The sequence below is a fragment of the Melospiza melodia genome, chromosome Z (assembly GCF_035770615.1).
Source record: "Melospiza melodia melodia isolate bMelMel2 chromosome Z, bMelMel2.pri, whole genome shotgun sequence".
Taxonomy (NCBI): domain Eukaryota; kingdom Metazoa; phylum Chordata; class Aves; order Passeriformes; family Passerellidae; genus Melospiza; species Melospiza melodia.
The window spans coordinates 14,125,870-14,131,869 of NC_086226.1; the positions used below are offsets into that span (position 1 = coordinate 14,125,870).

At 46.8% G+C, this 6,000-nt stretch overlaps 1 pseudogene; it reads left to right on the top strand.

Moving 5' to 3' along the window:
* The window catches only part of LOC134432252 (E3 ubiquitin-protein ligase BRE1A-like), a 33,003-nt pseudogene extending 27,364 nt beyond the window's left edge, over positions 1 to 5,639 (top strand).
* The last annotated feature ends 361 nt before the right edge of the window (positions 5,640 to 6,000 follow it).

Consider the following 6,000-nt stretch of genomic DNA (forward strand, 5'->3'; position numbering starts at 1 on the left):
AGTGCTTGCCAGGGTAATGAATTCCTACATAGCTGGAACAGGCAATTCTGTATTTCACTCCAGCTATTGGTGGGCTGCATGATCATTGACAATGCTGCATTTCCAGAAATTATTCTACATTTTCCTTTCATAGTAATTTGAAGCTTTTATACTTCAGTTTTCAATTTGCTTTGCCTTAGGAAAACCACTTCTGGGCCCAGTGCATTCTGTAACCTTTTAACAGCAAAATCCTCATGGCTGCCAGCTTCAGATGTTACAGAAGAAACTGCATGTGAATGGGTTAATTGGGTTTTCTGCAGGAAAAACTCTATGTGTCACGTGCCTGCATGTGTTTGCTTAGCTATGGGTCTAGTCCTGGCCTAGTAAAGCCCAGGCAGGGTGGCATGTTGCAGGGAAAACTGCTCCTTGAGCTTATGGGGTTGCCATCAGCAGCAGAGTGAATGTGTCCTTTGGGGATTTCTTTGGAGACAAGATTGGGGGCCTGCTCCATGCCACAAGAGTCTCTTAGATCTTTCTAAAATATCCTAAAAATGGCTGTGAATCTTCACATCTCCTTGCACAGCCACTGGTTGAAGAGGGACATTCTTGTCCCTCCTCAAAGCTACTGCTCTTGCACACCAAGAAATATGAACATCCATAAACAGCAATGATGCATGATGCATGGTCCTCCTGCCGCTGCTTCAGAGCTCTGCAAAGGGCAGAGCTGGGGATTACCAATGTAAGCACTTAATTAGCATTTCATGCTCCTTCATGATATCCAGATCTCAGAGCTTTTAGTTTCAAAGCAGCCCCTGTACTGGCTCTAGGGAAGAAGAATAAATGGAAAACAGACACTGCCAGCCTTGCAGGGGTGTAGGGGAAAACCTGGAGTGTCTGCATCAAAACATGAATGGGAAGAGTGCAATTGCCCAAGCCAAAGCTTCATTAGGAGAGCAGGATAAGTTCTTTACTGCATGCTTGCATGAAAATCATTTGGGACCTCCATTCTCTATCTCATGCAGAAAAGAAGGTCTTAATAATACCATGCTACTTAAAAACACAGTGGGATGTAGCTCTGTAGTGGTTCACAATGAAGCAGACTGCCTGCTTTGTCACTGCCAGCCCTGGTGACCCTGCGAGGGACTGTAGTGTATCCCATGCCTGTTTTACCTCCAAGCAAAGCTTGGTTTTGCTTATTAATGTGGAATAAATACAAGAGTAATAAAATGGACAGTTAAGCAGGTCGTTTTGGAGGACAGGCTCTTGGTTTCACACGTCAGTCCTGTACCTTGTGCTCCCAAGGCTTGTCACTCATCATGAAATATTCCAATATAAAAACTCAGCTCTTATGTTACATCTGAATAAAATTGCATCAGATCATCAAGAATTCTGCAGGCAGGATCAAGACAAAAGCCTTCTGCCTCCCACTTTAAGCTGTCCTGGAATTCTGCAGCCCTTTCTGAAAGCAGCTGTAGGCAGAGAGTTTGTAGTTGTTTTTGTGGCCTTTATGAAAGATATGTGTATCAGTCTGCAGGGCTCTCCCGGCAGAAATCTGTTTGTCCAAGCCCAGGGACACGGTGCTGGTAGAAGCAGAGCAGCCCTGCTCCCAGCCCAAGAGTCTGTGTGCTGAGCCACACTGGGGAGAAAAGACACTGAGGGGCTCCAGCCCAGCTGCTTCACCTGGTGTGCCCACTCCATGGAGCTCTGCACTGGGAGAAAGTCAATGCCGGACAAGCCACTGAACTTTCATCTGCTGCTGGAATTACTCCATGATAGCTCCTGCTCTTCCTGAAGGAGAACCCAGTGCCGTCTTGTAATGCATGTCCTGGGGGGATTTTTCTCTGGAATTTTGGGTCTTTGTTCCAGTGGGGGGACGGTGAGGTCTGACAGTTTGATATCTAGAAGCTACTGGCCTTTTTTCTTGCTTTTCAGGCATTCTGCTTGTTAATAAAGTGCTGGGTTTTTTCCCAAATTTCATATATTAGTATTCATTTCTTATTGCTGTCAAAGCAGCCCAAGTTGGCACTGGTGCCAGCATGGGCCTGGGAGGCATCCTGCACAATGTGGAATTTCTGGAGGAAACTCCAGGTCACAGGCCCCTGAAAACCAACACCAGCCCTTTTCCCACAGAAGAAAAGAATTGCTAAGCCAGTCTTACTGGATAACCAAGGAGGCAAAGGGTATGTTAATTAGAAGAGGTTTTTATGACTTAGAGCAAAGGACAAACCCACCTCAAACAAGAAGGTGTTTTTACCAAGAAGAAAGATAGCACAGGCAAACAAGTCAGCAAAGTTACAAGTAGAAAAATGGTCTCAGAATTTCCACTGCAAGAAAACTGGAAAACAACTTCTAGCTTAAACTGTGACATACTAACTTTTAGTGACTGGAGACTAGTAACACGAATATGGTAATTACAGTAGTTATGATAGACTATAGATAATAGTTAAGGTATAATTTGGTTCTATTGTATTAAGATGCTCAGCAAAGAAAAGTATATAATGCATTGTAACCAAAACCAAAGGGTCTCCAGGCCTGCCTGCAGCTGGAGCTGACAGCTGTAGGCACAGATTCTGTCACCCACGACCCTGGACTGCTGTAACGTCTTGGATGGAATAAACTGCATTTTGGAGAGCTGCTTGGAGTCCTGCATCTCTCATTTTGGCTCTTACAGGAAACCATGGTTCAGTCTGAACTATCTCAGACATGGGCACAGGCTGGGAGAGGAAATCACTGAGAGCACCAGAGCAGAGAAGGACTCTTGGATTCTGCTGGATGAGAAGCTGGACCTGACCCAGCAGCGCATGCTGGGAGCCCAGAAAGCCAACTACATCCTGGGCTGCATCCAAAGCAGCGTGGGCAGCAGGCTGAGGGAGGGGATTCTGCCCCTCTGCTCTGCCCTTGTGAGAGCCCAGCTGCAGTGTTTCATCCAGCTCTTCTGGGGTCCTCAGCACAGGAAAGACCCATGGACCTCTGGAGGGCTCCTCCTCTTCCAGAGGAGGCTGTAAAGATGGTGAGAAGAAATGAGCCCCTCTGCTACAAGAACAGGCGGAGAGAGCTGGGCCTGTTCAGCTTGGAGAAGACTCAGGGGAGACTTCATTCCAGCCTTCCAGTACCTGAAGGGGGCTTAGGAAAATGAGGGAGAGGAATTTTTTATGTGAGCATACAATTACAGGACAAGAGGCAGGGGTTTTAAACTGAAAGAGGGCAGGCTTATATTAGATGTTAGAAAGAAATTCTTCACTCAGAGGGTGGTGAGGCACTGCTAGACGTTGCCAAAAGAAGTGGAATTGTTCACTGCCTTACAGCAAGTCTTTAAGCCACTGCCCAAAAATTAAGACTTTGTTGCAAATATTTGACTGCTAACTTTTAAAGTGTTGACCAGAGAAAGCTGGGTACAGCTCTCTGGATACAGGCATAGCTGTTCAGGGAGAAAAAGGCAAGCTGAAGATGTGCTCCCTGGTGATGGGGAAGCAGGGATAGTTTTAGCTGCAGCTTGAATGACAGCTCTGAAGACCCACAGAGCATGCATTCATTCATTCCTTCTGTTCCCTCTGTGTCCCTTTCCAAGATGGATGCCCAGCTGCAGGTGGATCAGAAGCTGGAGGAGAGGGAACACTTACTGCAGAGCAGCATTGGAACAGGAGAGAGGGAGCTGGGGCTGCAAACACAGGCCCTGGAAATGAACAAACACAAGGTGAGCAATATCTTCCTTTCCTCTTAGGCTGTGAGGGGGAGCTTGGGGAGGCAGGGAAGGCTCTGAGGTCTCACTGGCATTACAGAACCTGGTATTCCCTGGTTTTGGATGAGTGTATCAGAAGGCTGAGGAGTCCTGGAGAAAATTATGATTAAAGCACTGGAGACTGATATTTTGTTTTGGTAAGGAGAAGCAGGTTATATGTTTTTCTGGTAAAGAAAAAGACAGCAGCCAGATGAACTGGGGTGAAAGCTTTTATAGCAAAGATGGGGTAAGCAAAAGGAGATATAGGTGGGGAGTGTGAACACTTTTAACAAATTCCTAAGATAGTAAAGTAGGTTACCAGTGTTACCAGTAAAATAAGAGTAAGTCTTGTGCTGCCTTTGTTGTTAAAGTTTAGTAGAAATGCAGAAATTACATTAAAACAGGCAAAAAGGAAAGCTAGAATATCATTGTGAGGAGGAGCTAGGGAGAATTCAGCAGAGACACCTGTGCTTAATATGACAATTAGTGTTATTAGGGCATTTGGTTATAAAGTCAGAAGAGAGCTGGTGAAGAGAGAAGATTGTTAGAAATAGGTATCTTGCAGTTCTGTCTAGTTCAGCTATAGAACTGCCTCTGAACAATTTAATAGAGAAGATGTTGAAGCTGGAAGGCTGAAAATACCTTGAGAAGAGATTTGGATGATCACTAGTGTTTTTCTAAGTGATGTGCTTTGCAGCATGCCAAGGTTTGGCTCTGCCCAAAGGAATCTTGAAGCTAAATGATTAAAACTTGCTGATAATAAGGTAATAACAAGGGACTAGAAGCCACTAGAGCTGTTCTTCTATGTTTGGTCCTTATATACTGGTTTTCTTTCTCAGGCCATGGATGCAGCCCAGCTTGCAGATGATCTGAAGGCCCGGCTAGAACTGGCTCAGAAGAAGTTACATGATTTTCAGGAAGAGATTGAGGAAAACAGAGTAACTAGAGAGAAAGAGATGTTCAACTTTAAAAGGGCTGAGGTACATATCCTATGCACACTCCTTAAAGATCGGTCTGCCTTGGTGTCCTTCTTGTACATTGAGCTTGCCGAGGGTTTCAGCTGAACTGCTCTTGGTGTCCAGTTTCACTTTGATTTTGGCTTCATGAGGTCTTGGCTCTTTCAGATTTTGTCCCCTGATAACTGACAATACTTGTAGCATCAGAGGAACATGTTTCCTCTTGGATTATAGAGGATGAAACTATGGGTGGTATGACTTAGCCAGATGCATAGCCTCTTTTGTCCCTGAAGAAGCTGATAGAGAATTTACTGCTCCTTCTCTTGGTCTCCTGTTTTTGTGCTGGAAGATATTTCTGGGTTGCGCAGAAGGCTGGAGACCACAAAGAAGCCTGACATGGTTCCCAACTGTGATGAGATCCTGATGGAGGAAAACAAGGATTGCAAGGTGAGTACCTGTGTCCCTCAGCTTCCCTTTTTACCTTAGTCAGAAGGTGTGCAGGCACACTTCCAGTATCTGACATCTCTTGTCTGTACTCTGGCACTGGAGAAACCACATTGTCCTTCTGAGGATTGGAAGGACCTTCATGTTGAGACATCTCTGAGCACAGCAGCTGGGCTGCAGCGCCCCTCACAGCTCTCTGTCAGTGTGTCTGTGTGTCTATGTGTCTGTCTGTCTGTGTGTGTCTGTGTCTGTGTGTGCATGTGTGTGTCTGTGTGTCTGTGTGCCTGTGTGTGTCTGTGTGTGTGTGTGTGTGTGTGTGTGTGTGTGTGTGTGTGTGTGTGTGTGTGCGCGCGTGCGTGTTGTAGGCCTGCCTGATGTGCCCGTGCTGCAGCACGCACAATAAGGACGCAGTGCCCACCAAGTGCTTCCACGTTTTCTGCTTGGAGTGCGTGCGGCCGCGCTACGGCCCCCGGCAGCGCAAGTGCCCCAAGTGCAGCGCGGCCTTCGGGGCCAGCGACTCCCACAGGATCGACATCGGCTGAGGCCTCTGAGCTCCTGCTGCTGCCGAGCCTCACTCCCTCCCTCTCAGCCTCTGCTGCCTGGGCTACAGCATCTCCTGGCAGCGGCCTTCAGGGTCTCGAAAGAAACACACTCTTGATCTTGCTTCCTTTCTTGGCCCTGTACCTTTGGTCTTGCCGTCGTTTTTTGTGTGTTCTTTGCGCCTGAGAGGAAATTTCCAATCCCTCCCTTTCACACTGCCAAGGTGGGAACGCGCCGCTGCCTTGGTGGGATGGAAGCTGAGCTGCAGCAGAGATCTGTGAGAGCTTCATTTGAGAGCTCTGCTAATTAAATCCCATCAAGGAATGGCACTGCTCCTGGAAGGGAAGATTTCCCAATTACCAG